Source organism: Platichthys flesus, chromosome 20, assembly GCF_949316205.1.
Source record: "Platichthys flesus chromosome 20, fPlaFle2.1, whole genome shotgun sequence".
Classification (NCBI taxonomy): Eukaryota; Metazoa; Chordata; class Actinopteri; order Pleuronectiformes; family Pleuronectidae; genus Platichthys; species Platichthys flesus.
The window spans coordinates 2,025,205-2,047,326 of NC_084964.1; the positions used below are offsets into that span (position 1 = coordinate 2,025,205).

A 22,122-nucleotide genomic window follows, 5' to 3' on the forward strand; every position below is an offset into this window, starting at 1 on the left:
ATACTTCAGAGCAAATACATTCCATAGAGTTCGCAAACATCAACGGCTGATCAGAATATTATATATATATTGAACCCATCAATTTGTCTAGATTATAAAGCTAAACTAGAATGGAAAACTGCAAGAGATTGAATCCCAAACCAATCTGATCATTATCTCAGACCTAGGTTGTTTTCATACAAGAGGGTTTTACTTCTCATGAAACATATTTCTTGCATTCTAACATTTCTATTGTGTTGGGAAGTTATAAGGAAGATGTCCGGCTAGCTCAGTTCGGTAGAGCATGAGACTCTTAATCTCAGGGTCGTGGGTTCGAGCACCACGTTGGGCTATGGACCTTTTGAGATTCAGAATTGAGCACCAGCATGCAGATCAAAGTCTTAGCTTAAAAGACTCCTTATTAAAGGATACTTCAGAGCAAATACATTCCATAGAGTTCGCAAACATCAACGGCTGATCAGAATATTATATATATATTAAACCCATCAATTTGTCTAGATTATCTAGCTTAACTAGAATGGAAAACTGCAAGAGATTGAATCCCTAACCAATGACAACCATTGGTTTGATCTTCTTGCGAAATAATTGGACAACATGGTTCAGGTTGTTTTTGTTCATGGAACTTGTGCTCAAAAACATTAAAGGTAAAATGTATTCTGTAATCTGATCATTATCTCAGACCTAGGTTGTTTTCATACAAGAGGGTTTTACTTCTCATGAAACATATTTCTTGCATTCTAACATTTCTATTGTGTTTGGAAGTCATAAGGAAGATGTCCGGCTAGCTCAGTTCGGTAGAGCATGAGACTCTTAATCTCAGGGTCGTGGGTTCGAGCCCCACGTTGGGCTATGAATCTTTTGAGATTCGGAATTGAGCACCAGCATGCAGATCAAAGTCTTAGCTTAAAGGACTCCTTATTAAAGGATACTTCAGAGCAAATACATTCCATAGAGTTCGCAAACATCAACGGCTGATCAGAATATTATATATATATTAAACCCATCAATTTGTCTAGATTATAAAGCTAAACTAGAATGGAAAACTGCAAGAGATTAAATCCCAAACCAATGACAAGCGTGTGTTTGATCTTCTTGCGAAGGAATTGGACAACATGGTTCAGGGTGTTTTTGTTCACGGAACTTGTGCTGAAAACATTAAAGGTAAAGGGTTTTACTTCTCATGAAACATATTTCTTGCATTCTAACATTTCTATTGTGATGGGAAGTTATAAGGAAGAAGCCCGGCTAGCTCAGTTCGGTAGAGCATGAGACTCTTAATCTCAGGGTCGTGGGTTCGAGCCCCACGTTGGGCTATGGACCTTTTGAGATTCGGCATTGAGCACCAGCATGCAGATCAAAGTCTTAGCTTAAAAGACTCCTTATTAAAGGATACTTCAGAGCAAATACATTCCATAGAGTTCACACACACCAAGCAAACATCAACGTCTGATCAGAAAATTATATATATTAAACCCATCAATTTGTCTAGATTATATAGCTAAACTAGAATGGAAAACTGCAAGAGATTGAATCCCTAACCAATGACAAGCGTGTGTTTGATCTTCTTGCGAAGGAATTGGACAACATTGTCCAGGCGGTTTTTGTTCACGGAACTAAACCGCCTGTTTTCATACAAGAGGGTTTTACTTCTCATGAAACATATTTCTTGCATTCTAACATTTCTATTATGATGGGAAGTTATTTGGAAGAAGAGCCAGCTCAGTTCGGTAGAGCATGACACTCTTAATCTCAGGGTCGTGGGTTCGAGCCCCATGTTGGGCTACGGAGATTTTAAGGTTAGGAATTGAGCACCAGCATGCAGATGAAAGTCTTAGCTTAAAAGACTCCTTATTAAAGGATACTTCAGAGCAAATACATTCCATAGAGTTCACACACACCAAGCAAACATCAACGGCTGATCAGAATATTATATATATATTAAACCCATCAATTTGTCTAGATTATATAGCTAAACTAGAATGGAAAACTGCAAGAGATTGAATCCCTAACCAATGACAAGCGTGTGTTTGATCTTCTTTCGAAAGAATTGGACAACATGGTTCAGGCGGTTTTTGTTCACGGAACTTGTGCTGAAAACATGAAAGGTAAAACTTATTCTGTAATCTCATCATTATCTCAGACCTAGGTTGTTTTCATACAAGAGGGTTTTACTTCTCATGAAACATATTTCTTGCATTCTAACATTTCTATTGTGATGGGAAGTTATGAGGAAGAAGCCCGGCCAGCTCATTTCGGTAGAGCATGAGACTCCTAATCTCAGGGTCGTGGTTTCAAGCCCCACGTTGGGCTATGAAGATTTTAAGGTTAGGAATTGAGCACCAGCATGCAGATCAAAGTCTTAGCTTAAAAGACTCCTTATTAAAGGATACTTCAGAGAAAATACATTCCATAGTGTTCACACACACCAAGCAAACATCAACGGCTGATCAGAAAATTATATATATATTGAACCCATCAATTTGTCTAGATTATCTAGCTTAACTAGAATGGAAAACTGCAAGAGATTGAATCCCTAACCAATGACAAGCATTGGTTTGATCTTCTTGCGAAATAATTGGACAACATGGTTCAGGTTGTTTTTGTTCATGGAACTTGTGCTCAAAAACATTAAAGGTAAAATGTATTCTGTAATCTGATCATTATCTCAGACCTAGGTTGTTTTCATACAAGAGGGTTTTACTTCTCATGAAACATATTTCCTGCATTCTAACATTTCTATTGTGTTGGGAAGTTATAAGGAAGATGTTCGGCTAGCTCAGTTCGGTAGAGCATGAGACTTTTAATCTCAGGGTTGTGGGTTCGAGCCCCACGTTGGGCTATGAAGCTTTTGAGATTCGGAATTGAGCACCAGCATGCAGATCAAAGTCTTAGCTTAAAGGACTCCTTATTAAAGGATACTTCAGAGCAAATACATTCCATAGAGTTCGCAAACATCAACGTCTGATCAGAAAATTATATATATTAAACCCATCAATTTGTCTAGATTATATAGCTAAACTAGAATGGAAAACTGCAAGAGATTGAATCCCTAACCAATGACAAGCGTGTGTTTGATCTTCTTGCGAAAGAATTGGACAACATTGTCCAGGCGGTTTTTGTTCACGGAACTAAACCGCCTGTTTTCATACAAGAGGGTTTTACTTCTCATGAAACATATTTCTTGCATTCTAACATTTCTATTATGATGGGAAGTTATTTGCAAGAAGAGCCAGCTCAGTTCGGTAGAGCATGACACTCTTAATCTCAGGGTCGTGGGTTCGAGCCCCATGTTGGGCTACGGAGATTTTAAGTTTAGGAATTGAGCACCAGCATGCAGATGAAAGTCTTAGCTTAAAAGACTCCTTATTAAAGAATACTTCAGAGAAAATACATTCCATAGTGTTCACACAAACCAAGCAAACATCAACGGCTGATCAGAAAATTATATATATATTGAACCCATCAATTTGTCTAGATTATCTAGCTTAACTAGAATGGAAAACTGCAAGAGATTGAATCCCTAACCAATGACAAGCATTGGTTTGATCTTCTTGCGAAATAATTGGACAACATGGTTCAGGTTGTTTTTGTTCATGGAATTTGTGCTCAAAAACATTAAAGGTAAAATGTATTCTGTAATCTGATCATTATCTCAGACCTAGGTTGTTTTCATACAAGAGGGTTTTACTTCTCATGAAACATATTTCTTGCATTCTAACATTTCTATTGTGTTGGGAAGTTATAAGGAAGATGTCCGGCTAGCTCAGTTCGGTAGAGCATGAGACTCTTAATCTCAGGGTTGTGGGTTCGAGCCCCACGTTGGGCTATGAATCTTTTGAGATTCGGAATTGAGCACCAGCATGCAGATCAAAGTCTTAGCTTAAAGGACTCCTTATTAAAGGATACTTCAGAGCAAATACATTCCATAGAGTTCGCAAACATCAACGGCTGATCAGAATATTATATATATATTGAACCCATCAATTTGTCTAGATTATAAAGCTAAACTAGAATGGAAAACTGCAAGAGATTGAATCCCAAACCAATCTGATCATTATCTCAGACCTAGGTTGTTTTCATACAAGAGGGTTTTACTTCTCATGAAACATATTTCTTGCATTCTAACATTTCTATTGTGTTGGGAAGTTATAAGGAAGATGTCCGGCTAGCTCAGTTCGGTAGAGCATGAGACTCTTAATCTCAGGGTCGTGGGTTCGAGCACCACGTTGGGCTATGGACCTTTTGAGATTCAGAATTGAGCACCAGCATGCAGATCAAAGTCTTAGCTTAAAAGACTCCTTATTAAAGGATACTTCAGAGCAAATACATTCCATAGAGTTCGCAAACATCAACGGCTGATCAGAATATTATATATATATTAAACCCATCAATTTGTCTAGATTATCTAGCTTAACTAGAATGGAAAACTGCAAGAGATTGAATCCCTAACCAATGACAACCATTGGTTTGATCTTCTTGCGAAATAATTGGACAACATGGTTCAGGTTGTTTTTGTTCATGGAACTTGTGCTCAAAAACATTAAAGGTAAAATGTATTCTGTAATCTGATCATTATCTCAGACCTAGGTTGTTTTCATACAAGAGGGTTTTACTTCTCATGAAACATATTTCTTGCATTCTAACATTTCTATTGTGTTTGGAAGTCATAAGGAAGATGTCCGGCTAGCTCAGTTCGGTAGAGCATGAGACTCTTAATCTCAGGGTCGTGGGTTCGAGCCCCACGTTGGGCTATGAATCTTTTGAGATTCGGAATTGAGCACCAGCATGCAGATCAAAGTCTTAGCTTAAAGGACTCCTTATTAAAGGATACTTCAGAGCAAATACATTCCATAGAGTTCGCAAACATCAACGGCTGATCAGAATATTATATATATATTAAACCCATCAATTTGTCTAGATTATAAAGCTAAACTAGAATGGAAAACTGCAAGAGATTAAATCCCAAACCAATGACAAGCGTGTGTTTGATCTTCTTGCGAAGGAATTGGACAACATGGTTCAGGGTGTTTTTGTTCACGGAACTTGTGCTGAAAACATTAAAGGTAAAGGGTTTTACTTCTCATGAAACATATTTCTTGCATTCTAACATTTCTATTGTGATGGGAAGTTATAAGGAAGAAGCCCGGCTAGCTCAGTTCGGTAGAGCATGAGACTCTTAATCTCAGGGTCGTGGGTTCGAGCCCCACGTTGGGCTATGGACCTTTTGAGATTCGGCATTGAGCACCAGCATGCAGATCAAAGTCTTAGCTTAAAAGACTCCTTATTAAAGGATACTTCAGAGCAAATACATTCCATAGAGTTCACACACACCAAGCAAACATCAACGTCTGATCAGAAAATTATATATATTAAACCCATCAATTTGTCTAGATTATATAGCTAAACTAGAATGGAAAACTGCAAGAGATTGAATCCCTAACCAATGACAAGCGTGTGTTTGATCTTCTTGCGAAGGAATTGGACAACATTGTCCAGGCGGTTTTTGTTCACGGAACTAAACCGCCTGTTTTCATACAAGAGGGTTTTACTTCTCATGAAACATATTTCTTGCATTCTAACATTTCTATTATGATGGGAAGTTATTTGGAAGAAGAGCCAGCTCAGTTCGGTAGAGCATGACACTCTTAATCTCAGGGTCGTGGGTTCGAGCCCCATGTTGGGCTACGGAGATTTTAAGGTTAGGAATTGAGCACCAGCATGCAGATGAAAGTCTTAGCTTAAAAGACTCCTTATTAAAGGATACTTCAGAGCAAATACATTCCATAGAGTTCACACACACCAAGCAAACATCAACGGCTGATCAGAATATTATATATATATTAAACCCATCAATTTGTCTAGATTATATAGCTAAACTAGAATGGAAAACTGCAAGAGATTGAATCCCTAACCAATGACAAGCGTGTGTTTGATCTTCTTTCGAAAGAATTGGACAACATGGTTCAGGCGGTTTTTGTTCACGGAACTTGTGCTGAAAACATGAAAGGTAAAACTTATTCTGTAATCTCATCATTATCTCAGACCTAGGTTGTTTTCATACAAGAGGGTTTTACTTCTCATGAAACATATTTCTTGCATTCTAACATTTCTATTGTGATGGGAAGTTATGAGGAAGAAGCCCGGCCAGCTCATTTCGGTAGAGCATGAGACTCCTAATCTCAGGGTCGTGGTTTCAAGCCCCACGTTGGGCTATGAAGATTTTAAGGTTAGGAATTGAGCACCAGCATGCAGATCAAAGTCTTAGCTTAAAAGACTCCTTATTAAAGGATACTTCAGAGCAAATACATTCCATAGAGTTCACACATACCAAGCAAACATCAACGGCTGATCAGAATATTATATATATATTAAACCCATCAATTTGTCTAGATTATATAGCTAAACTAGAATGGAAAACTGCAAGAGATTGAATCCCTAACCAATGACAAGCGTGTGTTTGATCTTCTTCGAAAGAATTGGACAACATGGTTCAGGCGGTTTTTGTTCACGGAACTTGTGCTGAAAACATGAAAGGTAAAACTTATTCTGTAATCTCATCATTATCTCAGACCTTGGTTGTTTTCATACAAGAGGGTTTTACTTCTCATGAAACATATTTCTTGCATTCTAACATTTCTATTGTGATGGGAAGTTATGAGGAAGAAGCCCGGCCACCTCATTTCGGTAGAGCATGAGACTCTTAATCTCAGGGTCGTGGTTTCAAGCCCCACGTTGGGCTATGAAGATTTTAAGGTTAGGAATTGAGCACCAGCATGCAGATCAAAGTCTTAGCTTAAAAGACTCCTTATTAAAGGATACTTCAGAGCAAATACATTCCATAGAGTTCGCAAACATCAACGGCTGATCAGAATATTATATATATATTAAACCCATCAATTTGTCTAGATTATATAGCTAAACTAGAATGGAAAACTGCAAGAGATTGAATCCCAAACCAATGACAAGCGTGTGTTTGATCTTCTTGCGAAAGAATTGGACAACATGGTTCATGGTGTTTTTGTTCACGGAACTTGTGCTGAAAACATTAAAGGTAAAGGGTTTTACTTCTCATGAAACATATTTCTTGCATTCTAACATTTCTATTGTGATGGGAAGTTACAAGGAAGAAGCCCGGCTAGCTCAGTTCGGTAGAGCATGAGACTCTTAATCTCAGCGTAGTGGGTTCGAGCCCCACGTTGGGCTATGGAGATTTTAAGGTTAGGAATTGAGCACCAGCATGCAGATCAAAGTCTATCTTAAAAGACTCCTTATTAAAGGATACTTCAGAGCAAATACATTCCATAGAGTTCACACACACCAAGCAAACATCAATGTCTGATCAGAAAATTATATATATACTGAACCCATCAATTTGTCTAGATTATCTAGCTTAACTAGAATGGAAAACTGCAAGAGATTGAATCCCTAACCAATGACAAGCGTGTGTTTGATCTTCTTCGAAAGAATTGGACAACATGGTTCAGGCGGTTTTTGTTCACGGAACTTGTGCTGAAAACATGAAAGGTAAAACTTATTCTGTAATCTCATCATTATCTCAGACCTTGGTTGTTTTCATACAAGAGGGTTTTACTTCTCATGAAACATATTTCTTGCATTCTAACATTTCTATTGTGATGGGAAGTTATGAGGAAGAAGCCCGGCCAGCTCATTTCGGTAGAGCATGAGACTCTTAATCTCAGGGTCGTGGTTTCAAGCCCCACGTTGGGCTATGAAGATTTTAAGGTTAGGAATTGAGCACCAGCATGCAGATCAAAGTCTTAGCTTAAAAGACTCCTTATTAAAGGATACTTCAGAGCAAATACATTCCATAGAGTTCGCAAACATCAACGGCTGATCAGAATATTATATATATATTAAACCCATCAATTTGTCTAGATTATATAGCTAAACTAGAATGGAAAACTGCAAGAGATTGAATCCCAAACCAATGACAAGCGTGTGTTTGATCTTCTTGCGAAAGAATTGGACAACATGGTTCATGGTGTTTTTGTTCACGGAACTTGTGCTGAAAACATTAAAGGTAAAGGGTTTTACTTCTCATGAAACATATTTCTTGCATTCTAACATTTCTATTGTGATGGGAAGTTACAAGGAAGAAGCCCGGCTAGCTCAGTTCGGTAGAGCATGAGACTCTTAATCTCAGCGTAGTGGGTTCGAGCCCCACGTTGGGCTATGGAGATTTTAAGGTTAGGAATTGAGCACCAGCATGCAGATCAAAGTCTATCTTAAAAGACTCCTTATTAAAGGATACTTCAGAGCAAATACATTCCATAGAGTTCACACACACCAAGCAAACATCAATGTCTGATCAGAAAATTATATATATACTGAACCCATCAATTTGTCTAGATTATCTAGCTTAACTAGAATGGAAAACTGCAAGAGATTGAATCCCTAACCAATGACAAGCGTTGGTTTGATCTTCTTGCGAAAGAATTGGACAACATGGTTCAGGGTGTTTTTGTTCACGGAACTTGTGCTGAAAACATTAAAGGTAAAGGGTTTTACTTCTCATGAAACATATTTCTTGCATTCTAACATTTCTATTGTGATGGGAAGATATAAGGAAGAAGCCCGGCTAGCTCAGTTCGGTAGAGCATGAGACTCTTAATCTCAGGGTCGTGGGTTCGAGCCCCACGTTGGGCTATGGACCTTTTGAGATTCAGAATTGAGCACCAGCATGCAGATCAAAGTCTTAGCTTAAAAGACTCCTTATTAAAGGATACTTCAGAGCAAATACATTCCATAGAGTTCGCAAACATCAACGGCTGATCAGAATATTATATATATATTAAACCCATCAATTTGTCTAGATTATCTAGCTTAACTAGAATGGAAAACTGCAAGAGATTGAATCCCTAACCAATGACAACCATTGGTTTGATCTTCTTGCGAAAGAATTGGACAACATGGTTCAGGGTGTTTTTGTTCACGGAACTTGTGCTGAAAACTTTAAAAGTAAAACTTATTCTGTAATCTCATCATTATCTCAGACCTAGGTTGTTTTCATACAAGAGGGTTTTACTTCTCATGAAACATATTTCTTGCATTCTAACATTTCTATTGTGATGGGAAGTTATTTGGAAGAAGCGCCAGATCAGTTCGGTAGAGCATGACACTCTTAATCTCAGGGTAGTGGGTTCGAGCCCCACGTTGGCCTATGGAGATTTTAAGGTTAGGAATTGAGCACCAGCATGCAGATGAAAGTCTTAGCTTAAAAGACTCCTTATTAAAGGATACTTCAGAGCAAATACATTCCATAGAGTTCACACACACCAAGCAAACATCAATGTCTGATCAGAAAATTATATATATACTGAACCCATCAATTTGTCTAGATTATCTAGCTTAACTAGAATGGAAAACTGCAAGAGATTGAATCCCAAACCAATGACAAGCGTGTGTTTGATCTTCTTGCGAAAGAATTGGACAACATGGTTCAGGGTGTTTTTGTTCACGGAACTTGTGATGAAAACATTAAAGGTAAAGGGTTTTATTTCTCATGAAACATATTTCTTGCATTCTAACATTTCTATTGTGATGGGAAGTTATAAGAAAGAAGCCCGGCTAGCTCAGTTCGGGAGAGCATGAGACTCTTAATCTCAGGGTCGTGGGTTCGAGCCCCACGTTGGGCTATGGACCTTTTGAGATTCAGAATTGAGCACCAGCATGCAGATCAAAGTCTTAGCTTAAAAGACTCCTTATTAAAGGATACTGCAGAGCAAATACATTCCATAGAGGTCACACACACCAAGCAAACATCAACGGCTGATCAGAAAATTATATATATATTGAACCCATCAATTTGTCTAGATTATCTAGCTTAACTAGAATGGAAAACTGCAAGAGATTGAATCCCTAACCAATGACAAGCATTGGTTTGATCTTCTTGCGAAATAATTGGACAACATGGTTCAGGTTGTTTTTGTTCATGGAACTTGTGCTCAAAAACATTAAAGGTAAAATGTATTCTGTAATCTGATCATTATCTCAGACCTAGGTTGTTTTCATACAAGAGGGTTTTACTTCTCATGAAACATATTTCTTGCATTCTAACATTTCTATTGTGTTGGGAAGTTATAAGGAAGATGTCCGGCTAGCTCAGTTCGGTAGAGCATGAGACTCTTAATCTCAGGGTCGTGGGTTCGAGCCCCACGTTGTCCTATGAAGCTTTTGAGATTCGGAATTGAGCACCAGCATGCAGATCAAAGTCTTAGCTTAAAGGACTCCTTATTAAAGGATACTTCAGAGCAAATACATTCCATAGAGTTCGCAAACATCAACGGCTGATCAGAATATTATATATATATTAAACCCATCAATTTGTCTAGATTATAAAGCTAAACTAGAATGGAAAACTGCAAGAGATTGAATCCCAAACCAATGACAAGCGTGTGTTTGATCTTCTTGCGAAAGAATTGGACAACATGGTTCAGGGTGTTTTTGTTCACGGAACTTGTGCTGAAAACTTAAAAGTAAAACTTATTCTGTAATCTCATCATTATCTCAGACCTAGGTTGTTTTCATACAAGAGGGTTTTACTTCTCATGAAACATATTTCTTGCATTCTAACATTTCTATTGTGATGGGAAGTTATTTGGAAGAAGCGCCAGATCAGTTCGGTAGAGCATGACACTCTTAATCTCAGGGTCGTGGGTTCGAGCCCCACGTTGGCCTATGGAGATTTTAAGGTTAGGAATTGAGAACCAGCATGCAGATGAAAGTCTTAGCTTAAAAGACTCCTTATTAAACGATACTTCAGAGCAAATACATTCCATAGAGTTCACACACACCAAGCAAACATCAATGTCTGATCAGAAAATTATATATATACTGAACCCATCAATTTGTCTAGATTATCTAGCTTAACTAGAATGGAAAACTGCAAGAGATTGAATCCCTAACCAATGACAAGCGTTGGTTTGGTCTTCTTGCGAAAGAATTGGACAACATGGTTCAGGGTGTTTTTGTTCACGGAACTTGTGCTGAAAACATTAAGGTAAAGGGTTTTACTTCTCATGAAACATATTTCTTGCTAGCTCAGTTCGGTAGAGCATGAGACTCTTAATCTCAGGGTCGTGGGTTCGAGCCCCACGTTGGGCTATGAAGCTTTTGAGATTCGGAATTGAGCACCAGCATGCAGATCAAAGTCTTAGCTTAAAGGACTCCTTATTAAAGAATACTTCAGAGAAAATACATTCCATAGTGTTCACACACACCAAGCAAACATAAACGGCTGATCAGAAAATTATATATATATTGAACCCATCAATTTGTCTAGATTATCTAGCTAAACTAGAATGGAAAACTGCAAGAGATTGAATCCCAAACCAATGACAAGCGTGTGTTTGATCTTCTTGCGAAAGAATTGGACAACATGGTTCAGGTTGTTTTTGTTCATGGAACTTGTGCTCAAAAACATTAAAGGTAAAATGTATTCTGTAATCTGATCATTATCTCAGACCTAGGTTGTTTTCATACAAGAGGGTTTTACTTCTCATGAAACATATTTCTTGCATTCTAACATTTCTATTGTGTTGGGAAGTTATAAGGAAGATGTCCGGCTATCTCAGTTCGGTAGAGCATGAGACTCTTAATCTCAGGGTTGTGGGTTCGAGCCCCACGTTGGGCTATGAATCTTTTGAGATTCGGAATTGAGCACCAGCATGCAGATCAAAGTCTTAGCTTAAAGGACTCCTTATTGAAGGATACTTCAGAGCAAATACATTCCATAGAGTTCGCAAACATCAACGGCTGATCAGAATATTATATATATATTGAACCCATCAATTTGTCTAGATTATAAAGCTAAACTAGAATGGAAAACTGCAAGAGATTGAATCCCTAACCAATGACAAGCGTTGGTTTGGTCTTCTTGCGAAAGAATTGGACAACATGGTTCAGGGTGTTTTTGTTCACGGAACTTGTGCTGAAAACATTAAAGGTAAAACTTATTCTGTAATCTGATCATTATCTCAGACCTAGGATGTTTTCATACAAGAGGGTATTACTTCTCATGAAACATATTTCTTGCATTCTAACATTTCTATTGTGATGGGACGTTATTTGGAAGAAGCGCCAGATCAGTTCGGTAGAGCATGACACTCTTAATCTCAGGGTCATGGGTTCGAGCCCCACGTTGGGCTATGGAGATTTTAAGGTTAGGAATTGAGCACCAGCATGCAGATCAAAGTCTATCTTAAAAGACTCCTTATTAAAGGATACTTCAGAGCAAATACATTCCATAGAGTTCGCAAACATCAACGGCTGATCAGAATATTATGTATATATTAAACCCATCAATTTGTCTAGATTATATAGCTAAACTAGAATGGAAAACTGCAAGAGATTGAATCCCAAACCAATGACAAGCGTGTGTTTGATCTTCTTGCGAAAGAATTGGACAACATGGTTCATGGTGTTTTTGTTCACGGAACTTGTGCTGAAAACATTAAAGGTAAAGGGTTTTACTTCTCATGAAACATATTTCTTGCATTCTAACATTTCTATTGTGATGGGAAGTTACAAGGAAGAAGCCCGGCTAGCTCAGTTCGGTAGAGCATGAGACTCTTAATCTCAGCGTAGTGGGTTCGAGCCCCACGTTGGGCTATGGAGATTTTAAGGTTAGGAATTGAGCACCAGCATGCAGATCAAAGTCTATCTTAAAAGACTCCTTATTAAAGGATACTTCAGAGCAAATACATTCCATAGAGTTCGCAAACATCAACGGCTGATCAGAATATTATATATATATTGAACCCATCAATTTGTCTAGATTATAAAGCTAAACTAGAATGGAAAACTGCAAGAGATTGAATCCCAAACCAATCTGATCATTATCTCAGACCTAGGTTGTTTTCATACAAGAGGGTTTTACTTCTCATGAAACATATTTCTTGCATTCTAACATTTCTATTGTGTTGGGAAGTTATAAGGAAGATGTCCGGCTAGCTCAGTTCGGTAGAGCATGAGTCTCTTAATCTCAGGGTCGTGGGTTCGAGCCCCACGTTGGGCTATGAAGCTTTTGAGATTCGGAATTGAGCACCAGCATGCAGATCAAAGTCTTAGCTTAAAGGACTCCTTATTAAAGAATACTTCAGAGAAAATACATTCCATAGTGTTCACACACACCAAGCAAACATAAACGGCTGATCAGAAAATTATATATATATTGAACCCATCAATTTGTCTAGATTATCTAGCTTAACTAGAATGGAAAACTGCAAGAGATTGAATCCCTAACCAATGACAAGCATTGGTTTGATCTTCTTGCGAAATAATTGGACAACATGGTTCAGGTTGTTTTTGTTCATGGAACTTGTGCTCAAAAACATTAAAGGTAAAATGTATTCTGTAATCTGATCATTATCTCAGACCTAGGTTGTTTTCATACAAGAGGGTTTTACTTCTCATGAAACATATTTCTTGCATTCTAACATTTCTATTGTGTTGGGAAGTTATAAGGAAGATGTCCGGCTAGCTCAGTTCGGTAGAGCATGAGACTCTTAATCTCAGGGTTGTGGGTTCGAGCCCCACGTTGGGCTATGAATCTTTTGAGATTCGGAATTGAGCACCAGCATGCAGATCAAAGTCTTAGCTTAAAGGACTCCTTATTGAAGGATACTTCAGAGCAAATACATTCCATAGAGTTCGCAAACATCAACGGCTGATCAGAATATTATATATATATTGAACCCATCAATTTGTCTAGATTATAAAGCTAAACTAGAATGGAAAACTGCAAGAGATTGAATCCCTAACCAATGACAAGCGTTGGTTTGGTCTTCTTGCGAAAGAATTGGACAACATGGTTCAGGGTGTTTTTGTTCACGGAACTTGTGCTGAAAACATTAAAGGTAAAACTTATTCTGTAATCTGATCATTATCTCAGACCTAGGTTGTTTTCATACAAGAGGGTATTACTTCTCATGAAACATATTTCTTGCATTCTAACATTTCTATTGTGATGGGAAGTTATTTGGAAGAAGCGCCAGATCAGTTCGGTAGAGCATGACACTCTTAATCTCAGGGTCATGGGTTCGAGCCCCACGTTGGGCTATGGAGATTTTAAGGTTAGGAATTGAGCACCAGCATGCAGATCAAAGTCTATCTTAAAAGACTCCTTATTAAAGGATACTTCAGAGCAAATACATTCCATAGAGTTCGCAAACATCAACGGCTGATCAGAATATTATGTATATATTAAACCCATCAATTTGTCTAGATTATATAGCTAAACTAGAATGGAAAACTGCAAGAGATTGAATCCCAAACCAATGACAAGCGTGTGTTTGATCTTCTTGCGAAAGAATTGGACAACATGGTTCATGGTGTTTTTGTTCACGGAACTTGTGCTGAAAACATTAAAGGTAAAGGGTTTTACTTCTCATGAAACATATTTCTTGCGTTCTAACATTTCTATTGTGATGGGAAGTTACAAGGAAGAAGCCCGGCTAGCTCAGTTCGGTAGAGCATGAGACTCTTAATCTCAGCGTAGTGGGTTCGAGCCCCACGTTGGGCTATGGAGATTTTAAGGTTAGGAATTGAGCACCAGCAAGCAGATCAAAGTCTATCTTAAAAGACTCCTTATTAAAGGATACTTCAGAGCAAATACATTCAATAGAGTTCGCAAACATCAACGGCTGATCAGAATATTATATATATATTAAACCCATCAATTTGTCTAGATTATAAAGCTAAACTAGAATGGAAAACTGCAAGAGATTGAATCCCAAACCAATGACAAGCGTGTGTTTGATCTTCTTGCGAAAGAATTGGACAACATGGTTCAGGGTGTTTTTGTTCACGGAACTTGTGCTGAAAACATTAAAGGTAAAGGGTTTTACTTCTCATGAAACATATTTCTTGCATTCTAACATTTCTATTGTGATGGGAAGTTATAAGGAAGAAGCCCGGCTAGCTCAGTTCGGTAGAGTATGAGACTCTTAATCTCAGGGTCGTGGGTTCGAGCCCCACGTTGGGCTATGGACCTTTTGAGATTCGGAATTGAGCACCAGCATGCAGATCAAAGTCTTAGCTTAAAAGACTCCTTATTAAAGGATACTTCAGAGCAAATACATTCCATAGAGTTCACACACACCAAGCAAACATCAACGTCTGATCAGAAAATTATATATATTAAACCCATCAATTTGTCTAGATTATATAGCTAAACTAGAATGGAAAACTGCAAGAGATTGAATCCCTAACCAATGACAAGCGTGTGTTTGATCTTCTTGCGAAAGAATTGGACAACATTGTCCAGGCGGTTTTTGTTCACGGAACTAAACCGCCTGTTTTCATACAAGAGGGTTTTACTTCTCATGAAACATATTTCTTGCATTCTAACATTTCTATTATGATGGGAAGTTATTTGCAAGAAGAGCCAGCTCAGTTCGGTAGAGCATGACACTCTTAATCTCAGGGTCGTGGGTTCGAGCCCCATGTTGGGCTGCGGAGATTTTAAGTTTAGGAATTGAGCACCAGCATGCAGATGAAAGTCTTAGCTTAAAAGACTCCTTATTAAAGAATACTTCAGAGAAAATACATTCCATAGTGTTCACACAAACCAAGCAAACATCAACGGCTGATCAGAAAATTATATATATATTGAACCCATCAATTTGTCTAGATTATCTAGCTTAACTAGAATGGAAAACTGCAAGAGATTGAATCCCTAACCAATGACAAGCATTGGTTTGATCTTCTTGCGAAATAATTGGACAACATGGTTCAGGTTGTTTTTGTTCATGGAATTTGTGCTCAAAAACATTAAAGGTAAAATGTATTCTGTAATCTGATCATTATCTCAGACCTAGGTTGTTTTCATACAAGAGGGTTTTACTTCTCATGAAACATATTTCTTGCATTCTAACATTTCTATTGTGTTGGGAAGTTATAAGGAAGATGTCCGGCTAGCTCAGTTCGGTAGAGCATGAGACTCTTAATCTCAGGGTTGTGGGTTCGAGCCCCACGTTGGGCTATGAATCTTTTGAGATTCGGAATTGAGCACCAGCATGCAGATCAAAGTCTTAGCTTAAAGGACTCCTTATTAAAGGATACTTCAGAGCAAATACATTCCATAGAGTTCGCAAACATCAACGGCTGATCAGAATATTATATATATATTGAACCCATCAATTTGTCTAGATTATAAAGCTAAACTAGAATGGAAAACTGCAAGAGATTGAATCCCAAACCAATCTGATCATTATCTCAGACCTAGGTTGTTTTCATACAAGAGGGTTTTACTTCTCATGAAACATATTTCTTGCATTCTAACATTTCTATTGTGATGGGAAGTTATTTGGAAGAAGCGCCAGATCAGTTCGGTAGAGCATGACACTCTTAATCTCAGGGTCGTGGGTTCGAGCCCCACGTTGGCCTATGGAGATTTTAAGGTTAGGAATTGAGCACCAGCATGCAGATGAAAGTCTTAGCTTAAAAGACTCCTTATTAAAGGATACTTCAGAGCAAATACATTCCATAGAGTTCACACACACCAAGCAAACATCAATGTCTGATCAGAAAATTATATATATACTGAACCCATCAATTTGTCTAGATTATCTAGCTTAACTAGAATGGAAAACTGCAAGAGATTGAATCCCAAACCAATGACAAGCGTGTGTTTGATCTTCTTGCGAAAGAATTGGACAACATGGTTCAGGGTGTTATTGTTCACGGAACTTGTGCTGAAAACATTAAAGGTAAAGGGTTTTACTTCTCATGAAACATATTTCTTGCATTCTAACATTTCTATTGTGATGGGAAGTTATAAGGAAGAAGCCCGGCTAGCTCAGTTCGGGAGAGCATGAGACTCTTAATCTCAGGGTCGTGGGTTCGAGCCCCACGTTGGGCTATGGACCTTTTGAGATTCGGAATTGAGCACCAGCATGCAGATCAAAGTCTTAGCTTAAAAGACTCCTTATTAATGGATACTTCAGAGCAAATACATTCCATAGAGTTCACACACACCAAGCAAACATCAACGTCTGATCAGAAAATTATATATATTAAACCCATTAATTTGTCTAGATTATATAGCTAAACTAGAATGGAAAACTGCAAGAGATTGAATCCCTAACCAATGACAAGCGTGTGTTTGATCTTCTTGCCAAAGAATTGGACAACATGGTTTAGGGTGTTTTGTTCACGGAACTTGTGCTGAAAACATTAAAGGTAAAGGGTTTTACTTCTCATGAAACATATTTCTTGCATTCTAACATTTCTATTATGATGGGAAGCTATTTGGAAGAAGAGCCAGCTCAGTTCGGTAGAGCATGACACTCTTAATCTCAGGGTCGTGGGTTCGAGCCCCATGTTGGGCTACGGAGATTTTAAGGTTAGGAATTGAGCACCAGCATGCAGATGAAAGTCTTAGCTTAAAAGACTCCTTATTAAAGAATACTTCAGAGAAAATACATTCCATAGTGTTCACACACACCAAGCAAACATCAACGGCTGATCAGAAAATTATATATATATTGAACCCATCAATTTGTCTAGATTATCTAGCTTAACTAGAATGGAAAACTGCAAGAGATTGAATCCCTAACCAATGACAAGCATTGGTTTGATCTTCTTGCGAAATAATTGGACAACATGGTTCAGGTTGTTTTTGTTCATGGAACTTGTGCTCAAAAACATTAAAGGTAAAATGTATTCTGTAATCTGATCATTATCTCAGACCTAGGTTGTTTTCATACAAGAGGGTTTTACTTCTCATGAAACATATTTCCTGCATTCTAACATTTCTATTGTGTTGGGAAGTTATAAGGAAGATGTTCGGCTAGCTCAGTTCGGTAGAGCATGAGACTTTTAATCTCAGGGTTGTGGGTTCGAGCCCCATGTTGGGCTATGAAGCTTTTGAGATTCGGAATTGAGCACCAGCATGCAGATCAAAGTCTTAGCTTAAAGGACTCCTTATTAAAGGATACTTCAGAGCAAATGCATTCCATAGAGTTCGCAAACATCAACGGCTGATCAGAATATTATATATATATTAAACCCATCAATTTGTCTAGATTATAAAGCTAAACTAGAATGGAAAACTGCAAGAGATTGAATCCCAAACCAATGACAAGCGTGTGTTTGATCTTTTTGCGAAAGAATTGGACAACATGGTTCAGGGTGTTTTTGTTCACGGAACTTGTGCTGAAAACATTAAAGGTAAAGGGTTTTACTTCTCATGAAACATATTTCTTGCATTCTAACATTTCTATTGTGATGGGAAGTTATAAGGAAGAAGCCCGGCTAGCTCAGTTCGGTAGAGCATGAGACTCTTAATCTCAGGGTTGTGGGTTCGAGCCCCACGTTGGGCTATGAATCTTTTGAGATTCGGAATTGAGCACCAGCATGCAGATCAAAGTCTTAGCTTAAAGGACTCCTTATTAAAGGATACTTCAGAGCAAATACATTCCATAGAGTTCGCAAACATCAACGGCTGATCGGAATATTGTATATATATTGAACCCATCAATTTGTCTAGATTATAAATCTAAACTAGAATGGAAAACTGCAAGAGATTGAATCCCAAACCAATGACAAGCGTGTGTTTGATCTTCTTGCGAAAGAATTGGACAACATGGTTCAGGGTGTTTTTGTTCACGGAACTTGTGCTGAAAACTTTAAAAGTAAAACTTATTCTGTAATCTCATCATTATCTCAGACCTAGGTTGTTTTCATACAAGAGGGTTTTACTTCTCATGAAACATATTTCTTGCATTCTAACATTTCTATTGTGATGTGAAGTATTTGGAAGAAGCGCCAGATCAGTTCGGTAGAGCATGACACTCTTAATCTCAGGGTCGTGGGTTCAAGCCCCACGTTGGCCTATGGAGATTTTAAGGTTAGGAATTGAGCACCAGCATGCAGATGAAAGTCTTAGCTTAAAAGACTCCTTATTAAAGGATACTTCAGAGCAAATACATTCCATAGAGTTCACACACACCAAGCAAACATCAATGTCTGATCAGAAAATTATATATATACTGAACCCATCAATTTGTCTAGATTATCTAGCTTAACTAGAATGGAAAACTGCAAGAGATTGAATCCCTAACCAATGACAAGCGTTGGTTTGGTCTTCTTGCGAAAGAATTGGACAACATGGTTCAGGGTGTTTTTGTTCACGGAACTTGTGCTGAAAACATTAAAGGTAAAACTTATTCTGTAATCTGATCATTATCTCAGACCTAGGTTGTTTTCATACAAGAGGGTATTACTTCTCATGAAACATATTTCTTGCATTCTAACATTTCTATTGTGATGGGAAGTTATTTGGAAGAAGCGCCAGATCAGTTCGGTAGAGCATGACACTCTTAATCTCAGGGTCATGGGTTCGAGCCCCACGTTGGGCTATGGAGATTTTAAGGTTAGGAATTGAGCACCAGCATGCAGATCAAAGTCTATCTTAAAAGACTCCTTATTAAAGGATACTTCAGAGCAAATACATTCCATAGTGTTCGCAAACATCAACGGCTGATCAGAATATTATATATATATTAAACCCATCAATTTGTCTGGATTATATAGCTAAACTAGAATGGAAAACTGCAAGAGATTGAATCCCAAACCAATGACAAGCGTGTGTTTGATCTTCTTGCGAAAGAATTGGACAACATGGTTCATGGTGTTTTTGTTCACGGAACTTGTGCTGAAAACATTAAAGGTAAAGGGTTTTACTTCTCATGAAACATATTTCTTGCATTCTAACATTTCTATTGTGATGGGAAGTTACAAGGAAGAAGCCCGGCTAGCTCAGTTCGGTAGAGCATGAGACTCTTAATCTCAGCGTAGTGGGTTCGAGCCCCACGTTGGGCTATGGACCTTTTGAGATTCGGAATTGAGCACCAGCATGCAGATCAAAGTCTTATCTTAAAAGACTCCTTATTAAAGGATACTTCAGAGCAAATACATTCCATAGAGTTCACACACAAACTGCAAGAGATTGAATCCCTAACCAATGACAAGCGTTGGTTTGATCTTCTTGCGAAAGAATTGGACAACATGGTTCAGGGTGTTTTTGTTCACGGAACTTGTGCTGAAAACTTTAAAAGTAAAACTTATTCTGTAATCTCATCATTATCTCAGACCTAGGTTGTTTTCATACAAGAGGGTTTTACTTCTCATGAAACATATTTCTTGCATTCTAACATTTCTATTATGATGGGAAGTTATTTGGAAGAAGCGCCAGATCAGTTCGGTAGAGCATGACACTCTTAATCTCAGGGTCGTGGGTTCGAGCCCCACGTTGGGCTATGGAGATTTTAAGGTTAGGAATTGAGCACCAGCAAGCAGATCAAAGTCTATCTTAAAAGACTCCTTATTAAAGGATACTTCAGAGCAAATACATTCCATAGAGTTCGCAAACATCAACGGCTGATCAGAATATTATATATATATTAAACCCATCAATTTGTCTAGATTATAAAGCTAAACTAGAATGGAAAACTGCAAGAGATTGAATCCCAAACCAATGACAAGCGTGTGTTTGATCTTCTTGCGAAAGAATTGGACAACATGGTTCAGGGTGTTTTTGTTCACGGAACTTGTGCTGAAAACATTAAAGGTAAAGGGTTTTACTTCTCATGAAACATATTTCTTGCATTCTAACATTTCTATTGTGATGGGAAGTTATAAGGAAGAAGCCCGGCTAGCTCAGTTCGGTAGAGTATGAGACTCTTAATCTCAGGGTCGTGGGTTCGAGCCCCACGTTGGGCTATGGACCTTTTGAGATTCGGAATTGAGCACCAGCATGCAGATCAAAGTCTTAGCTTAAAAGACTCCTTATTAAAGGATACTTCAGAGCAAATACATTCCATAGAGTTCGCAAACATCAACGGCTGATCGGAATATTGTATATATATTGAACCCATCAATTTGTCTAGATTATAAATCTAAACTAGAATGGAAAACTGCAAGAGATTGAATCCCAAACCAATGACAAGCGTGTGTTTGATCTTCTTGCGAAAGAATTGGACAACATGGTTCAGGGTGTTTTTGTTCACGGAACTTGTGCTGAAAACTTTAAAAGTAAAACTTATTCTGTAATCTCATCATTATCTCAGACCTAGGTTGTTTTCATACAAGAGGGTTTTACTTCTCATGAAACATATTTCTTGCATTCTAACATTTCTATTGTGATGTGAAGTATTTGGAAGAAGCGCCAGATCAGTTCGGTAGAGCATGACACTCTTAATCTCAGGGTCGTGGGTTCAAGCCCCACGTTGGCCTATGGAGATTTTAAGGTTAGGAATTGAGCACCAGCATGCAGATGAAAGTCTTAGCTTAAAAGACTCCTTATTAAAGGATACTTCAGAGCAAATACATTCCATAGAGTTCACACACACCAAGCAAACATCAATGTCTGATCAGAAAATTATATATATACTGAACCCATCAATTTGTCTAGATTATCTAGCTTAACTAGAATGGAAAACTGCAAGAGATTGAATCCCTAACCAATGACAAGCGTTGGTTTGGTCTTCTTGCGAAAGAATTGGACAACATGGTTCAGGGTGTTTTTGTTCACGGAACTTGTGCTGAAAACATTAAAGGTAAAACTTATTCTGTAATCTGATCATTATCTCAGACCTAGGTTGTTTTCATACAAGAGGGTATTACTTCTCATGAAACATATTTCTTGCATTCTAACATTTCTATTGTGATGGGAAGTTATTTGGAAGAAGCGCCAGATCAGTTCGGTAGAGCATGACACTCTTAATCTCAGGGTCATGGGTTCGAGCCCCACGTTGGGCTATGGAGATTTTAAGGTTAGGAATTGAGCACCAGCATGCAGATCAAAGTCTATCTTAAAAGACTCCTTATTAAAGGATACTTCAGAGCAAATACATTCCATAGTGTTCGCAAACATCAACGGCTGATCAGAATATTATATATATATTAAACCCATCAATTTGTCTGGATTATATAGCTAAACTAGAATGGAAAACTGCAAGAGATTGAATCCCAAACCAATGACAAGCGTGTGTTTGATCTTCTTGCGAAAGAATTGGACAACATGGTTCATGGTGTTTTTGTTCACGGAACTTGTGCTGAAAACATTAAAGGTAAAGGGTTTTACTTCTCATGAAACAT

General features: G+C 38.0%; 8 non-coding genes across 8 annotated transcripts; all 8 read left to right on the top strand.

Annotated features, from left to right (window-relative positions):
- The first annotated feature begins 1,239 nt into the window (after positions 1 to 1,239).
- On the top strand, positions 1,240 to 1,313 carry trnak-cuu (transfer RNA lysine (anticodon CUU)). The gene has a single exon. It is a non-coding gene; the product is annotated as a tRNA-Lys (tRNA).
- Positions 1,314 to 2,236: 923 nt separating this feature from the next.
- Positions 2,237 to 2,310, top strand: trnar-ccu (transfer RNA arginine (anticodon CCU)). Its single transcript has one exon. It is a non-coding gene; the product is annotated as a tRNA-Arg (tRNA).
- A 455-nt stretch (positions 2,311 to 2,765) lies between these two features.
- On the top strand, positions 2,766 to 2,839 carry trnak-uuu (transfer RNA lysine (anticodon UUU)). The gene has a single exon. It is a non-coding gene; the product is annotated as a tRNA-Lys (tRNA).
- A 2,302-nt stretch (positions 2,840 to 5,141) lies between these two features.
- trnak-cuu (transfer RNA lysine (anticodon CUU)) lies at positions 5,142 to 5,215 on the top strand. Its single transcript has one exon. It is a non-coding gene; the product is annotated as a tRNA-Lys (tRNA).
- A 923-nt stretch (positions 5,216 to 6,138) lies between these two features.
- Positions 6,139 to 6,212, top strand: trnar-ccu (transfer RNA arginine (anticodon CCU)). The gene has a single exon. It is a non-coding gene; the product is annotated as a tRNA-Arg (tRNA).
- Positions 6,213 to 8,593: 2,381 nt separating this feature from the next.
- Positions 8,594 to 8,667, top strand: trnak-cuu (transfer RNA lysine (anticodon CUU)). Its single transcript has one exon. It is a non-coding gene; the product is annotated as a tRNA-Lys (tRNA).
- Positions 8,668 to 17,806: 9,139 nt separating this feature from the next.
- Positions 17,807 to 17,880, top strand: trnak-uuu (transfer RNA lysine (anticodon UUU)). Its single transcript has one exon. It is a non-coding gene; the product is annotated as a tRNA-Lys (tRNA).
- A 390-nt stretch (positions 17,881 to 18,270) lies between these two features.
- Positions 18,271 to 18,344, top strand: trnak-cuu (transfer RNA lysine (anticodon CUU)). The gene has a single exon. It is a non-coding gene; the product is annotated as a tRNA-Lys (tRNA).
- Positions 18,345 to 22,122: the final 3,778 nt, after the last annotated feature.